This window comes from Pseudophryne corroboree (genome assembly GCF_028390025.1).
Source record: "Pseudophryne corroboree isolate aPseCor3 chromosome 7 unlocalized genomic scaffold, aPseCor3.hap2 SUPER_7_unloc_5, whole genome shotgun sequence".
Classification (NCBI taxonomy): Eukaryota; Metazoa; Chordata; class Amphibia; order Anura; family Myobatrachidae; genus Pseudophryne; species Pseudophryne corroboree.
This window is the reverse complement of record NW_026967614.1, coordinates 569,431-586,162: the sequence shown is the minus strand read 5'-3', so window position 1 is coordinate 586,162 and position 16,732 is coordinate 569,431. Positions and strand designations below refer to the sequence as shown.

General features: G+C 47.3%; 8 non-coding genes and 1 pseudogene across 8 annotated transcripts; all 9 read right to left on the bottom strand.

Moving 5' to 3' along the window:
* Window positions 1-9,270: 9,270 nt before the first annotated feature.
* On the bottom strand, window positions 9,271-9,433 carry LOC134986723 (U1 spliceosomal RNA). The gene has a single exon (XR_010192550.1). It is a non-coding gene; the product is annotated as a U1 spliceosomal RNA (small nuclear RNA).
* A 152-nt stretch (window positions 9,434-9,585) lies between these two features.
* Window positions 9,586-9,749, bottom strand: LOC134986764 (U1 spliceosomal RNA). The gene has a single exon (XR_010192590.1). It is a non-coding gene; the product is annotated as a U1 spliceosomal RNA (small nuclear RNA).
* A 695-nt stretch (window positions 9,750-10,444) lies between these two features.
* LOC134986710 (U1 spliceosomal RNA) lies at window positions 10,445-10,586 on the bottom strand (annotated as a pseudogene).
* Window positions 10,587-10,737: 151 nt separating this feature from the next.
* On the bottom strand, window positions 10,738-10,901 carry LOC134986743 (U1 spliceosomal RNA). Its single transcript, XR_010192570.1, has one exon. It is a non-coding gene; the product is annotated as a U1 spliceosomal RNA (small nuclear RNA).
* Window positions 10,902-13,524: 2,623 nt separating this feature from the next.
* Window positions 13,525-13,687, bottom strand: LOC134986720 (U1 spliceosomal RNA). The gene has a single exon (XR_010192546.1). It is a non-coding gene; the product is annotated as a U1 spliceosomal RNA (small nuclear RNA).
* Window positions 13,688-13,839: 152 nt separating this feature from the next.
* On the bottom strand, window positions 13,840-14,001 carry LOC134986671 (U1 spliceosomal RNA). Its single transcript, XR_010192502.1, has one exon. It is a non-coding gene; the product is annotated as a U1 spliceosomal RNA (small nuclear RNA).
* A 960-nt stretch (window positions 14,002-14,961) lies between these two features.
* Window positions 14,962-15,125, bottom strand: LOC134986738 (U1 spliceosomal RNA). The gene has a single exon (XR_010192565.1). It is a non-coding gene; the product is annotated as a U1 spliceosomal RNA (small nuclear RNA).
* Window positions 15,126-15,795: 670 nt separating this feature from the next.
* On the bottom strand, window positions 15,796-15,958 carry LOC134986686 (U1 spliceosomal RNA). Its single transcript, XR_010192514.1, has one exon. It is a non-coding gene; the product is annotated as a U1 spliceosomal RNA (small nuclear RNA).
* Window positions 15,959-16,111: 153 nt separating this feature from the next.
* LOC134986737 (U1 spliceosomal RNA) lies at window positions 16,112-16,275 on the bottom strand. Its single transcript, XR_010192564.1, has one exon. It is a non-coding gene; the product is annotated as a U1 spliceosomal RNA (small nuclear RNA).
* Window positions 16,276-16,732: the final 457 nt, after the last annotated feature.

The following is a 16,732-nucleotide window of genomic DNA, read 5'->3' as shown; positions in this document are numbered from 1 at the left end:
GCCCGTCCATAATTGTATATACCACCTAACCGTGGTTTTTTTTTCTTTCTTTATACATACATACTAGTTACGAGTATACTATCTCTTTATCAACCAGTCTATATATTAGCAGCAGACACAGTACAGTGCGGTAGTTCACGGCTGTGGCTACCTCTGTGTCGGCACTCGGCAGCCCGTCCATAATTGTATATACCACCTAACCGTGGTTTTTTTTTCTTTCTTTATACATACATACTAGTTACGAGTATACTATCTCTTTATCAACCAGTCTATATATTAGCAGCAGACACAGTACAGTGCGGTAGTTCACGGCTGTGGCTACCTCTGTGTCGGCACTCGGCAGCCCGTCCATAATTGTATATACCACCTAACCGTGGTTTTTTTTTCTTTCTTTATACATACATACTAGTTACGAGTATACTATCTCTTTATCAACCAGTCTATATATTAGCAGCAGACACAGTACAGTGCGGTAGTTCACGGCTGTGGCTACCTCTGTGTCGGCACTCGGCAGCCCGTCCATAATTGTATATACCACCTAACCGTGGTTTTTTTTTCTTTCTTTATACATACATACTAGTTACGAGTATACTATCTCTTTATCAACCAGTCTATATATTAGCAGCAGACACAGTACAGTGCGGTAGTTCACGGCTGTGGCTACCTCTGTGTCGGCACTCGGCAGCCCGTCCATAATTGTATATACCACCTAACCGTGGTTTTTTTTCTTTCTTTATACATACATACTAGTTACGAGTATACTATCTCTTTATCAACCAGTCTATATATTAGCAGCAGACACAGTACAGTGCGGTAGTTCACGGCTGTGGCTACCTCTGTGTCGGCACTCGGCAGTCCGTCCATAATTGTATACTAGTATCCAATCCATCCATCTCCATTGTTTACCTGAGGTGCCTTTTAGTTGTGCCTATTAAAATATGGAGAACAAAAATGTTGAGGTTCCAAAATTAGGGAAAGATCAAGATCCACTTCCACCTCGTGCTGAAGCTGCTGCCACTAGTCATGGCCGAGACGATGAAATGCCAGCAACGTCGTCTGCCAAGGCCGATGCCCAATGGCATAGTACAGAGCATGTCAAAACCAAAACACCAAATATCAGTAAAAAAAGGACTCCAAAACCTAAAATAAAATTGTCGGAGGAGAAGCGTAAACTTGCCAATATGCCATTTACCACTCGGAGTGGCAAGGAACGGCTGAGGCCCTGGCCTATGTTCATGGCTAGTGGTTCAGCTTCACATGAGGATGGAAGCACTCAGCCTCTCGCTAGAAAAATGAAAAGACTCAAGCTGGCAAAAGCAGCACAGCAAAGAACTGTGCATTCTTCGAAATCCCAAATCCACAAGGAGAGTCCAATTGTGTCGGTTGCGATGCCTGACCTTCCCAACACTGGACGTGAAGAGCATGCGCCTTCCACCATTTGCACGCCCCCTGCAGTCCAGTTCCTGATAGTCAGATTGAAGATGTCAGTGTTGAAGTACACCTGGATGAGGAGGATATGGGTGTTGCTGGCGCTGGGGAGGAAATTGACCAGGAGGATTCTGATGGTGAGGTGGTTTGTTTAAGTCAGGCACCCGGGGAGACACCTGTTGTCCGTGGGAGGAATATGGCCGTTGACATGCCAGGTGAAAATACCAAAAAAATCAGCTCTTCGGTGTGGAGGTATTTCACCAGAAATGCGGACAACAGGTGTCAAGCCGTGTGTTCCCTTTGTCAAGCTGTAATAAGTAGGGGTAAGGACGTTAACCACCTCGGAACATCCTCCCTTATACGTCACCTGCAGCGCATTCATAATAAGTCAGTGACAAGTTCAAAAACTTTGGGTGACAGCGGAAGCAGTCCACTGACCAGTAAATCCCTTCCTCTTGTAACCAAGCTCACGCAAACCACCCCACCAACTCCCTCAGTGTCAATTTCCTCCTTCCCCAGGAATGCCAATAGTCCTGCAGGCCATGTCACTGGCAAGTCTGACGAGTCCTCTCCTGCCTGGGATTCCTCCGATGCATCCTTGCGTGTAACGCCTACTGCTGCTGGCGCTGCTGTTGTTGCCGCTGGGAGTCGATGGTCATCCCAGAGGGGAAGTCGTAAGCCCACTTGTACTACTTCCAGTAAGCAATTGACTGTTCAACAGTCCTTTGCGAGGAAGATGAAATATCACAGCAGTCATCCTACTGCAAAGCGGATAACTGAGTCCTTGACAACTATGTTGGTGTTAGACGTGCGTCCGGTATCCGCCGTTAGTTCACAGGGAACTAGACAATTTATTGAGGCAGTGTGCCCCCGTTACCAAATACCATCTAGGTTCCACTTCTCTAGGCAGGCGATACCGAGAATGTACACGGACGTCAGAAAAAGACTCACCAGTCTCCTAAAAAATGCAGTTGTACCCAATGTCCACTTAACCACGGACATGTGGACAAGTGGAGCAGGGCAGGGTCAGGACTATATGACTGTGACAGCCCACTGGGTAGATGTTTGGACTCCCGCCGCAAGAACAGCAGCGGCGGCACCAGTAGCAGCATCTCGCAAACGCCAACTCTTTCCTAGGCAGGCTACGCTTTGTATCACCGCTTTCCAGAATACGCACACAGCTGAAAACCTCTTACGGCAACTGAGGAAGATCATCGCGGAATGGCTTACCCCAATTGGACTCTCCTGTGGATTTGTGGCATCGGACAACGCCAGCAATATTGTGTGTGCATTAAATATGGGCAAATTCCAGCACGTCCCATGTTTTGCACATACCTTGAATTTGGTGGTGCAGAATTTTTTAAAAAACGACAGGGGCGTGCAAGAGATGCTGTCGGTGGCCAGAAAAATTGCGGGACACTTTCGGCGTACAGGCACCACGTACAGAAGACTGGAGCACCACCAAAAACTACTGAACCTGCCCTGCCATCATCTGAAGCAAGAAGTGGTAACGAGGTGGAATTCAACCCTCTATATGCTTCAGAGGTTGGAGGAGCAGCAAAAGGCCATTCAAGCCTATACAATTGAGCACGATATAGGAGATGGAATGCACCTGTCTCAAGTGCAGTGGAGAATGATTTCAACGTTGTGCAAGGTTCTGATGCCCTTTGAACTTGCCACACGTGAAGTCAGTTCAGACACTGCCAGCCTGAGTCAGGTCATTCCCCTCATCAGGCTTTTGCAGAAGAAGCTGGAGGCATTGAAGAAGGAGCTAAAAGGGAGCGATTCCGCTAGGCATGTGGGACTTGTGGATGCAGCCCTTAATTCGCTTAACAAGGATTCACGGGTGGTCAATCTGTTGAAATCAGAGCACTACATTTTGGCCACCGTGCTCGATCCTAGATTTAAAGCCTACCTTGGATCTCTCTTTCCGGCAGACACAGGTCTGCTGGGGTTGAAAGACCTGCTGGTGACAAAATTGTCAAGTCAAGCGGAACGCGACCTGTCAACATCTCCTCCTTCACATTCTCCCGCAACTGGGGGTGCGAGGAAAAGGCTCAGAATTCCGAGCCCACCCGCTGGCGGTGATGCAGGGCAGTCTGGAGTGACTGCTGATGCTGACATCTGGTCCGGACTGAAGGACCTGACAACGATTACGGACATGTCGTCTACTGTCACTGCATATGATTCTCTCAACATTGATAGAATGGTGGAGGATTATATGAGTGACCGCATCCAAGTAGGCACGTCACACAGTCCGTACTTATACTGGCAGGAAAAAGAGGCAATTTGGAGGCCCTTGCACAAACTGGCTTTATTCTACCTAAGTTGCCCTCCCACAAGTGTGTACTCCGAAAGAGTGTTTAGTGCCGCCGCTCACCTTGTCAGCAATCGGCGTACGAGGTTACATCCAGAAAATGTGGAGAAGATGATGTTCATTAAAATGAATTATAATCAATTCCTCCGCGGAGACATTGACCAGCAGCAATTGCCTCCACAAAGTACACAGGGAGCTGAGATGGTGGATTCCAGTGGGGACGAATTGATAATCTGTGAGGAGGGGGATGTACACGGTGATATATCGGAGGGTGAAGATGAGGTGGACATCTTGCCTCTGTAGAGCCAGTTTGTGCAAGGAGAGATTAATTGCTTCTTTTTTGGGGGGGGTCCAAACCAACCCGTCATATCAGTCACAGTCGTGTGGCAGACCCTGTCACTGAAATGATGGGTTGGTTAAAGTGTGCATGTCCTGTTTTGTTTATACAACATAAGGGTGGGTGGGAGGGCCCAAGGACAATTCCATCTTGCACCTCTTTTTTCTTTTCTTTTTCTTTGCATCATGTGCTGATTGGGGAGGGTTTTTTTGGAAGGGACATCCTGCGTGACACTGCAGTGCCACTCCTAGATGGGCCCGGTGTTTGTGTCGGCCACTAGGGTCGCTAATCTTACTCACACAGTCAGCTACCTCATTGCGCCTCTTTTTTTCTTTGCGTCATGTGCTGTTTGGGGAGGGTTTTTTGGAAGGGACATCCTGCGTGACACTGCAGTGCCACTCCTAGATGGGCCCGGTGTTTGTGTCGGCCACTAGGGTCGCTAATCTTACTCACACAGCTACCTCATTGCGCCTCTTTTTTTCTTTGCGTCATGTGCTGTTTGGGGAGGGTTTTTTGGAAGGGACATCCTGCGTGACACTGCAGTGCCACTCCTAGATGGGCCCGGTGTTTGTGTCGGCCACTAGGGTCGCTAATCTTACTCACACAGCTACCTCATTGCGCCTCTTTTTTTCTTTGCGTCATGTGCTGTTTGGGGAGGGTTTTTTGGAAGGGACATCCTGCGTGACACTGCAGTGCCACTCCTAGATGGGCCCGGTGTTTGTGTTGGCCACTAGGGTCGCTAATCTTACTCACACAGCTACCTCATTGCGCCTCTTTTTTTCTTTGCGTCATGTGCTGTTTGGGGAGGGTTTTTTGGAAGGGCCATCCTGCGTGACACTGCAGTGCCACTCCTAGATGGGCCCGGTGTTTGTATCGGCCACTAGGGTCGCTAATCTTACTCACACAGCTACCTCATTGCGCCTCTTTTTTTCTTTGCGTCATGTGCTGTTTGGGGAGGGTTTTTTGGAAGGGCCATCCTGCGTGACACTGCAGTGCCACTCCTAGATGGGCCCGGTGTTTGTGTCGGCCACTAGGGTCGCTAATCTTACTCACACAGCTACCTCATTGCGCCTCTTTTTTTCTTTGCGTCATGTGCTGTTTGGGGAGGGTTTTTTGGAAGGGACATCCTGCGTGACACTGCAGTGCCACTCCTAGATGGGCCCGGTGTTTGTGTCGGCCACTAGGGTCGCTTATCTTACTCACACAGCGACCTCGGTGCAAATTTTAGGACTAAAAATAATATTGTGAGGTATTCAGAATAGACTGAAAATGAGTGTAAATTATGGTTTTTGAGGTTAATAATACTTTGGGATCAAAATGACCCCCAAATTCTATGATTTAAGCTGTTTTTTAGTGTTTTTTGAAAAAAACACCCGAATCCAAAACACACCCGAATCCGACAAAAAAAATTCGGTGAGGTTTTGCCAAAACGCGTTCGAACCCAAAACACGGCCGCGGAACCGAACCCAAAACCAAAACACAAAACCCGAAAAATTTCAGGCGCTCATCTCTAGTGTATACACTACTATAATAAGAATTTACTCACCGGTAATTCTATTTCTCGTAGTCCGTAGTGGATGCTGGGAACTCCGTAAGGACCATGGGGAATAGCGGGCTCCGAAGGAGGCTGGGCACTCTAGAAAGATCTTAGACTACCTGGTGTGCACTGGCTCCTCCCACTATGACCCTCCTCCAAGCCTCAGTTAGGTACTGTGCCCGGACGAGCGTACACAATAAGGAAGGATTTTGAATCCCGGGTAAGACTCATACCAGCCACACCAATCACACCGTACAACTCGTGATATGAAACACAGTTAACAGTATGAAACAATAGAGCCTCTCAACAGATGGCTCAACAATAACCCGATTTAGTTAATAACTATGTACAAGTATTGCAGATAAACCGCACTTGGGATGGGCGCCCAGCATCCACTACGGACTACGAGAAATAGAATTACCGGTGAGTAAATTCTTATTTTCTCTAACGTCCTAGTGGATGCTGGGAACTCCGTAAGGACCATGGGGATTATACCAAAGCTCCCAAACGGGCGGGAGAGTGCGGATGACTCTGCAGCACTGAATGAGAGAACTCCAGGTCCTCCTCAGCCAGGGTATCAAATTTGTAGAATTTTGCAAACGTGTTTGCCCCTGACCAAGTAGCTGCTTGGCAAAGTTGTAAAGCCGAGACCCCTCGGGCAGCCGCCCAAGATGAGCCCACCTTCCTTGTGGAATGGGCATTGACAGATTTTGGCTGTGGCAGGCCTGCCACAGTATGTGCAAGCTGAATTGTACTACAAATCCAACGAGCAATAGTCTGCTTAGAAGCAGGAGCACCCAGCTTGTTAGGTGCATATAGGATAAACAGCGAGTCAGATTTTCTGACTCTAGCCATTCTGGAAACATATATTTTCAGTGCCCTGACAACGTCTAGCAACTTGGAGTCCTCCAAGTCCCTAGTAGCCTAGGCACCACAATAGGCTGGTTCAGGTGAAACGCTGACACCACCTTTGGGAGAAACTGGGGACGAGTCCTCAATTCTGCCCTATCCATATGGAAAATCAAATAAGGGCTTTTACAAGACAAAGCCGCCAACTTTGATACTCGCCTGGCAGAAGCCAAGGCCAATAACATAACCACCTTCCACGTGAGATATTTCAGATCCACGGTTTTTAGTGGTTTAAACCAATGTGATTTTAAGAAACTCAACACCACGTTGAGATCCCAAGGTGCCACAGGAGGCACAAACGGGGGCTGACTCTGCAGCACTCCTTTTATAAATGTCTGAACTTCAGGTACTGAAGCTAGTTCTTTTTGAAAGAAAATCGACAGAGCCGAGATCTGTACCTTAATGGAACCCAATTTAAGGCCCATAGTCACTCCTGCTTGCAGGAAATGCAGAAATCGACCTAGTTGAAATTCCTCTGTTGGGGCCCTTTCGGCCTCACACCATGCAACATATTTTCGCCATATGCGGTGATAATGAGTTGCTGTAACCTCTTTCCTGGCTTTAGTAAGCGTAGGAATGACTTCCTCCGGAATGCCCTTTTCCTTCAGGATCCGGCGTTCAACCGCCATGCCGACAAACGCAGCCGCGGTAAGTCTTGGAACAGACAGGGCCCCTGCTGCCGCAGGTCCTGTCTGAGTGGCAGAGGCCATGGGTCCTCCGATATAAATTCTTGAAGTTCTGGGTACCAAGCTCTTCTTGGCCATCCACGAGTATCGTTCTTACTCCTCGCCTTCTTATTATTCTCAGTACCTTTGGTATGAGAGGCAGAGGGGAGAACACATAAACTGACTGGTACACCCACGGTGTTACCAGAGCGTCCATAGCTATCGCCTGAGGGTCCCTTGACCCGGTGCAATATCTTTTATAGCTTTTTGTTGAGGCGGGACGCCATCATGTCCACCTGTGGCCTTTCCCAATGGTGTACAATCCTATTGGAAGACTTCTGGAGGAAGTCCCCATTCTCCCGGGTGGAGGTCGTGTCTGTTGAGAAGATCTGCTTCCCAGTTGTCCACTCCGGGAATGAACACTGCTGACAGTGCTAACACATGATTTTCCGCCTATCGGAGAATCCTTGTGGCTTCTGCCATCGCCATCCTGCTTCTTGTGCCGCCCTGTTGGTTTACATGGGCGACTGCCGTGATGTTGTCTGATTGGATCAGTACCGGCTGGTTTTGAAGCAGAGGACTTGCCGGCCTCAGGGCATTGTAAATGGCCCTCAGGTCCAGAATATTTATGTGTAGGGAAATAACCTGACTTGACCAAAGTCCCTGGAAATTTCTTCCCTGTGTGACTGCCTCCCAGCCTCAAAGGCTGGAATCCATGGTCACTAGGACCTAGTCCTGTATGCCGAACCTGCGGCCCTCTTGAAGATGGGCACTCTGCAGCCACCACAGTAGAGATACCCTGGTCCTTGGAGACAGGGTTATCAGCCTATGCATCGGAAGATGCGATCCGGACCACTTGTCCAACAGGTCCCTCTGAAAAGTTCTTGTATGGAACCTGCCTAATGGGATTGCTTCGTAGGAAGCTACCATTTTTCCCAGGACTCGCGTGCAATGATGCACCGCTACCTATTTTGGCTTCAGGAGGTCTCTGACTAGAGATGACAACTCCTTGGCTTTCTCCTCCGGGAGAAACACTATTTCTGGTTTATGTCCAGAACCATCCCCAGGAACAGTAGACGTGTCATAGGAACCAGCTGTGACTTTGGACTGTTTAGAATCCAACCATGCTGTTGTAGCACTTTCCAAAATAGTGCTACCCCGACTACCAACTGCTCCTTGGACCTCGCCCTTATAACGAGATTGTCCAAGTACGGGATAATTACAACTCCCTTTTTTTTGAAGGAGTATCAACATTTCGGCCATTACCTTAATAAAACACCCTCGGTGCAATGTACAGTCCAAACGGCAGTGTCTGGACTTGGTAATGGTAATCCTGTACCACAAATCTGAGGTACTCCTGGCGAGGATGGTAAATGGGGACATGCAGGTAAGCATCCTTGATGTCCCAGGATACCATGTAATCCCCCTCGTCCAGGCTTGGAATAACCGCCCTGAGCGATTCCATCTTGAACTTGAATTTTTTTGTTCAAGGATTTTAAATATAAAATGGGTCACACCGAACCATGCGGTTTCGGTACCCCAACCCGTGTGGAATAGTAACCCCGTCCTTATTGAAGTAGGGGCACCTTGAGTATTACCTGCTGGGAATACCGCTTATTAATTGCCTCTAGCACAGCCTCCCTGCCTGAGGGAGTTGTCAGCAAGGCATATTTTAGGAAACGGCTGGGGGGAGACATCTCGAATTCCAGCTTGTACCCCTGGGCGTGCAGGGCATGGCGGCCTTTTGCGGCAATTGGATGACCCCTAGTTCGCATTAAACACCTCCACCCTCCTTCGGTGTGGGGCTCATGTTGGCTATGCCCCAGCCCCTGAAGAATTCAAGCTGATTTCTTGCAGCAGCTAGGCACTGTAACAGCTCCAGAGCTGCTCTGTAAGGCAAGTAAAAGGGCTTGGGCCCTGCAGCACTACCTGTAGTTCGCATTGTGCGCTGGAAGGCACAAATTAAGCAGACGAGAGAAGTCAGGATAGTGCGCAAGGGCATAGAAGGGAGCGGCTCAAGAAAAAAGAAGTGTAAACAGACAGCAAACTAGGCTGGAGAGAGACATGAGACAAAGAGATCTGAATTATACGAGAGCCGACCAGGGGAAACACAAATTATGCAGTCAAGTTTCCCACATTTGGGGGAATCGCAGGAGCAGCACACCCAGAGTGCAATTGGTGAGCCTTGCCCTGGGAGAAGCACATTCATGATCATAGTATCTTACCTAGCAGGTAAGAAGGAGTTGGGCTAGAGCTGGGGAGGGTCGCTGCTCAGGCACCCCCCTGTCAAGTGAAGGAGATCCAACTGAGGCAGCACAAGGGAACTCTCGAAAGAAGAACAAGGCTAGAGGAAGATCTGAGACAAAGAAATCTGACTTTTACCAGAGCTGACCAGAGGAAAGCACAAACACAGTCCCCCACTACCACAAATAATGCTGTCAAGTTTACAACATTTGGGGAAATAACAGGGGTCAGCATACCCAGAATGCAATGAATGAACCTCACCCTGGGAGAACAATCTTCATGACCATGGTATCTCCTATGCAAAATAAGTATGATTTGGGATAGGGCTGGGGAGGGCCGCTGCTCAGGCACATCTCTGTCAAGTAAAGGAGATTCAACTGAGGCAGCACAAGGGAACTCTCATCTGGGGACAACAACTGCAGGAGGTACACATATTTTCAGATGAACATGGGAGGGCAGAAGGCTGCCTAATACTGAAGCACCCCCAAACAACAAACTAAATGCAACAACTAGTGCAAGCATTCCTGGGGGAAGGCCTGCAGCAGATGGATTTGCATATGGTGATGTCATCCAAGCAGTGGGTCAAAGTTGGCTTCAACCCTCATCTGCATATGAATAGAGAAGAGGGGCGTGCAGGGCATGGCGGCCTTTTGCGGCGCTTGGATGACCCCTAGTTCGCATTAAACACCTCCACCCTCCTTCGGTGTGGGGCTCATGTTGGCTATGCCCCAGCCCCTGAAGCATTCAAGCTGATTTCTTGCAGCAGCTGGGTACTGTAACAGCTCCAGAGCTGCTCTGTAAGGCAAGTAAAAGGGTGTGGGCCCTGCAGCACTACCTGTAGTTTGCATTGTGCATTGTAAGGCACTAAGTAAGCAGACGGGAGGAGAAGTCAGGATAGTGCACTAGGGTATAGAAGGGAGGGGCTCAAGAAAAAAGAAGTGGAAACAGACAGCAAACTAGGCTGGAGAGAGACCTGAGACAAAGAGATCTGAATTATATGAGAGCTGACCAGGGGAAACACAAATTATGCAGTCAAGTTTCCCACATTTGGGAAAATCGTAGGAGCAGCACACCCAGAGTGCAATGGGTGATCCTTGTCCTGGGAGAAGCAACTTCATGATCATAGTATCTCACCTGGCAGGTAAGTGGAGTTGGGCTAGAGCTGGGGAGGGTCGCTGCTCGGGCACCCCCCTGTCAAGTGAAGTAGATCCAACTGAGGCAGCACAAGGAAACTCTCGATAGAAGAACAAGGCTAGAGGAAGATCTAAGACAAATAAATCTGACTTTTACCAGAGCTGACCAGAGGAAAGAACAAACACAGTCCCCCACTACCACAAATAATGCAGTCGAGTTTCCCACATTTGTGGAAATCACAGGGGTCAGCAAACCCAGAATGCAATGAATGAACCTCACCCTGGGAGAACAATCTTCATGACCATGGTATCTCCTATGCAAAATAAGTATGATTTGGGATAGGGCTGGGGAGGGCCGCTGCTCAGGCACATCTCTGTCAAGAATTTATAAAGTCTATACATATATGTAACCAAATGTCAATATATATATAGAACCCAGTGCTCCTATCAAAACTTATCTATTTCACCAATTTGTTGCTTATTTAATCTTTATACATCTATTAATTTTCACCATATATTATAAAATGGTGCTCCCATAGGTAGTACTGTTCTACTAATAATAAACCAAATTTTAAAGATAATCACACTTGTTATCAAGGGAGCGCAAAAAATAAAATATACAAGCTCTTTATTTTTAAAAAATATATATAGACAGAAGAAACCCACATTCAATAAAATACAATGGAGTCAACATATATAGGCACCACTATCCATATCTAAATGTAATCAGGATCTATTTCATATTGCCCTTGATGACAACGGAATGTTTATTAAAGTGTCCAAAAAATCCTCCTGGATACAGCTGTTGTAATTTAATCGTTACTTTCCAATTGTAATTGATACATTAAATTCCTTCTTGTGGATGAACAGCAACAGTTGTAACCAACGCCTCTTATTTACTGCAGTTAAAGTTCATATGTAACTCACGTGAGTAATGAAAGAAAACAGGGGGAGAGCGCTGTGATGGTTGGTGAAACACAGCGGTATGCTACGACCCCCGTTAACCGTGGCTGGATCTTATTGGCACTCGCGGTCGGGATATTTCTTCCTGCCGTGGGTAGAGACCTCCTTTTGCTCGGTCTCAAATTGCTTTTTCCCCTTCACCGCTGTCTTTACATCAGACGTCCGCCGTGATGTAGCTCGTTCATGAACGGGCTTATATCTCAGCAATCAGAGTGTCCGGTAATCACCTTCCTTACGCGTTTCTCCGCTGTTATCCAAGAGCGGTTTCGTCAGAGGATACATCAGCAGCCTAGCAGGCTCTTTTTAAAATGCACCGGACCAATAGTATTACTAATTAGTTGATTGGATACATACATGTACTAATTGGATGCATACATGTAATGACTCACATATGGAACAACTTTCTAATTGCATTTGCACATATAAAGGCATTTCATAATATAAAAATAAGCAACATGGTGATTAAAAATAATAATAAAATAAGCAACAAGGTGGTTTAAAAAATAACAGAAAATATATAATCTATATACAGATTAACCTATAATCTTTCAATCAATACCTCATATCTATAATCACATATACATAATTCAGAGACTCAGCACTAAGGATCCCCATTTACTTATATAAAACCTTTTAGGGTAACATAAATCCAGGCCACTACTAAAGCAGTTCTTGTGGCGCAGGGGAAACATCACCTGCATTCTATGCAGCTAGTCCCATGTTCGAATCCAACCCGCTCAGCTTAACATCAATATTATTTATTTACTTTTAATGGGATCATTCTATCAATTCATTTTTACCTTTAATTTTTGTTAATATTATTTCTATATTTCATTATTTTAACCCCTGGAATAATTACATTGCTGTTTAAACAACAAAAAGAATTGAAGAAAAAATAAATATTAAACAGACAATTTAAGGATTCGAAGATTTAAATATTTAAAGATTTTAAAATTTAAAACAGGGAGGGGGGGGAGGGAGGGGGGCCTTTTGGGAGAAGGAGGGGAAAATAATAAAAATAGAAAAAAAAATATATATATAGAACCAAGAGAAAGTGTAAAAAGAGGATGGAGGAAGAAATCTGATGTTCATCATTACTAGTGGATTTTACTAAGGAACTTTAAAGAAATACACACAACAGGGTTATACAGTTTCATCCTAAGAGGAAAGCTGTTTCCAAAATAGCTACTTCTAATAATTTTGTTTATTTATTAAACATACAATAAATGGATATTCAATAAATAATATATTCGGTAAATCAATAGATAAAATCTTCAGAGACTGCCAATGTTGTTCTGTTCGATGCTCTCATTCAGACCATCAGGTGTAAGGGTACCCAAAGAAAAAATCCAAAATGCCTCCCTTGTCAAGTAAAGGAGATTCAACTGAGGCAGCACAAGGGAACTCTCATCTGGGGACAACAACTGCAGGGAGAACACATATTTTCAGATGAACATGGGAGGGCAGAAGGCTGCCTAATACTGAAGCACCCCCAAACAACAAACCAAATGCAACAACTAGTACAAGCATTCCTGGGGGAAGGCCTGCAGCAGATGGATTTGCATATGGTGATGTCATCCAAGCAGTGGGTCAAAGTTGGCTTCAACCCTCGTCTGCATATGAAAAGAGAAAAGGGGCGTGCAGGGCATGGCGGCCTTTTGCGGCGCTTGGATGACCCCTAGTTCGCATTAAACACCTCCACCCTACTTCGGTGTGGGGCTCATGTTGGCTATGCCCCAGCCCCTGAAGCATTCAAGCTGATTACTTGCAGCAGCTGGGCACTGTAATAGCTCCAGAGCTGCTCTGTAAGGCAACTAAAAGGGTGTGGGCCCTGCAGCACTACCTGTAGTTCGCATTGTGCGTTGGAAGGCACAAAGTAAGCAGACGGGAGAAGTCAAGATAGTGCGCAAGGGCATAGAAGGGAGTGGCTCAAGAAAAGAGAAGTGTAAACAGACAGCAAACTAGGCTGGAGAGAGACATGAGACAAAGAGATCTGAATTATACGAGAGCCAACCAGGGGAAACACAAATTATGCAGTCAAGTTTCCCACATTTGGGGAAATCGCAGGAGCAGCACACCCAGAGTGCAATTGGTGAGCCTTGCCCTGGGAGAAGCACCTTCATGATCATAGTATCTTACCTAGCAGGTAAGAAGGAGTTGGGCTAGAGCTGGGGAGGGTCGCTGCTCGGGCACCCCCCTGTCAAGTGAAGGAGATCCAACTGAGGCAGCACAAGGGAACTCTCGAAAGAAGAACAAGGCTAGAGGAAGATCTGAGACAAAGAAATCTGACTTTTACCAGAGCTGACCAGAGGAAAGCACAAACACAGTCCCCCACTACCACAAATAATGCTGTCAAGTTTACCACATTTGGGGAAATAACGGGTCAGCATACCCAGAATGCAATGAATGAACCTCACCCTGGGAGAACAATCTTCATGACCATGGTATCTCCTATGCAAAATAAGTATGATTTGGGATAGGGCTGGGGAGGACCGCTGCTCAGGCACTTCTCTGTCAAGTAAAGGAGATTCAACTGAGGCAGCACAAGGGAACTCTCATCTGGGGACAACAACTGCAGGAGGTACACATATTTTCAGATGAACATGGGAGGGCAGAAGGCTGCCTAATACTGAAGCAACCCCAAACAACAAACCAAATGCAACAACTAGTGCAAGCATTCCTGGGGGAAGGCCTGCAGCAGATGGATTTGCATATGGTGATGTCATCCAAGCAGTGGGTCAAAGTTGGCTTCAACCCTCGTCTGCATATGAAAAGAGAAAATTGGCATGCAGGGCATGGCGGCCTTTTGCGGTGCTTGGATGACCCCTAGTTCGCATTAAACACCTCCACCCTCCTTCGGTGTGGGGCTCATGATGGCTATGCCCCAGCCCCTGAAGCATTCAAGCTGATTTCTTGCAGCAGCTGGGCACTGTAACAGCTCCAGAGCTGCTCTGTAAGGCAAGTAATAGGGTGTGGGCCCTGCAGCACTACCTGTAGTTTGCATTGTGCGTTGGAAGGCACAAAGTAAGCAGACGGGAGGAGAAGTCAGGATAGTGCACAAGGGTATAGAAGGGAGGGGCTCAAGAAAAAAGAAGTGGAAACAGACAGCAAACTAGGCTGGAGAGAGACCTGAGACAAAGAGATCTGAATTATATGAGAGCCGACCAGAGGAAACACAAATTATGCAGTCAAGTTTCCCACATTTGGGGAAATCGCAGGGGCAGCACACCCAGAGTGCAATGGGTGAGCCTTGCCCTGGGAGAAGCAACTAAGTAGGAGTTGGGCTAGAGCTGGGGAGGGTCGCTGCTCGAGCAGCCCCCTGTCAAGTGAAGGAGATCCAACTGAGGCAGCACAAGGGAACTCTCGAAAGAAGAACAAGGCTAGAGGAAGATCTGAGACAAAGAAATCTGACTTTTACCAGAGCTGACCAGAGGAAAGCACAAACACAGTCCCCCACTACCACAAATAATGCAGTCGAGTTTCCCACATTTGGGGAAATCACAGGGGTCAGCATACCCAGAATGCAATGAATGCACCTAACCCTGGGAGAACAATCTTCATGACCATGGTATCTCCTATGCAAAATAAGTATGATTTGGGATAGGGCTGGGGAGGGCCGCTGCTCAGGCACATCTCTGTCAAGTAAAGGAGATTCAACTGAGGCAGCACAAGGGAACTCTCATCTGGGGACAACAACTGCAGGGAGAACACATATTTTCAGATGAACATGGGAGGGCAGAAGGCTGCCTAATACTGAAGCACCCCCAAACAACAAACCAAATGCAACAACTAGTGCAAGCATTCCTGGGGGAAGGCCTGCCGCAGATGGATTTGCATATGGTGATGTCATCCAAGCAGTGGGCCAAAGTTGGCTGGAACCCTCATCTGCATATGAAAAGAGAAAAGGGTTATGCAGGGCATGGCGGCCTTTTGCGGCGCTTGGATGACCCCTAGTTCGCATTAAACACCTCCACCCTCCTTCGGTGTGGGGCTCATGTTGGCTATGCCCCAGCCCCTGAAGCATTTAAGCTGATTTCTTGCAGCAGCTGGGCACTGTAACAGCTCCAGAGCTGCTCTGTAAGGCAAGTAAAAGGGTATGGGCCCTGCAGCACTACCTGTAGTTTGCATTGTGCGTTGGAAGGCACAAAGTAAGCAGACGGGAGAAGTCAGGATAGTGCACAAGGGCATAGAAGGGAGCGGCTCAAGAAAAGAGAAGTGGATCAGACAGCAAACTAGGCTGGAGAGAGACCTGAGACAAAGAGATCTGAATTATACGAGAGCCGACCAGGTGAAACACAAATTATGCAGTCAAGTGTCCCACATTTGGGGAAATCGCAGGGACAGCACACCCAGAGTGCAATGGGTGAGCCTTGCCCTGGGAGAAGCAACTTCATGATCATAGTATCTCACCTGGCAGGTAAGTAGGAGTTGGGCTAGAGCTGGGGAGGAGTCGCTGCTCGAGCAGCCCCCTGTCAAGTGAAGGAGATCCAACTGAGGCAGCACAAGGGAACTCTCGAAAGAAGAGCAAGGCTAGAGGAAGATCTGAGACAAAGAAATCTGACTTTTACCAGAGCTGACCAGAGGAAAGCACAAACACAGTCCCCCACTACCACAAATAATGCAGTCGAGTTTCCCACATTTGGGGAAATCACAGGGGTCAGCATACCCAGAATGCAATGAATGCACCTAACCCTGGGAGAACAATCTTCATGACCATGGTATCTCCTATGCAAAATAAGTATGATTTGGGATAGGGCTGGGGAGGGCCGCTGCTCAGGCACATCTCTGTCAAGTAAAGGAGATTCAACTGAGGCAGCACAAGGGAACTCTCATCTGGGGACAACAACTGCAGGGAGAACACATATTTTCAGATGAACATGGGAGGGCAGAAGGCTGCCTAATACTGAAGCACCCCCAAACAACAAACCAAATGCAACAACTAGTGCAAGCATTCCTGGGGGAAGGCCTGCTGCAGATGGATTTGCATATGGTGATGTCATCCAAGCAGTGGGCCAAAGTTGGCTGGAACCCTCATCTGCATATGAAAAGAGGAAAGGGTTTTGCAGGGCATGGCGGCCTTTTGCGGCGCTTGGATGACCCCTAGTTCGCATTAAACACCTCCACCCTCCTTCGGTGTGGGGCTCATGTTGGCTATGCCCCAGCCCCTGAAGCATTCAAGCTGATTTCTTGCAGCAGCTG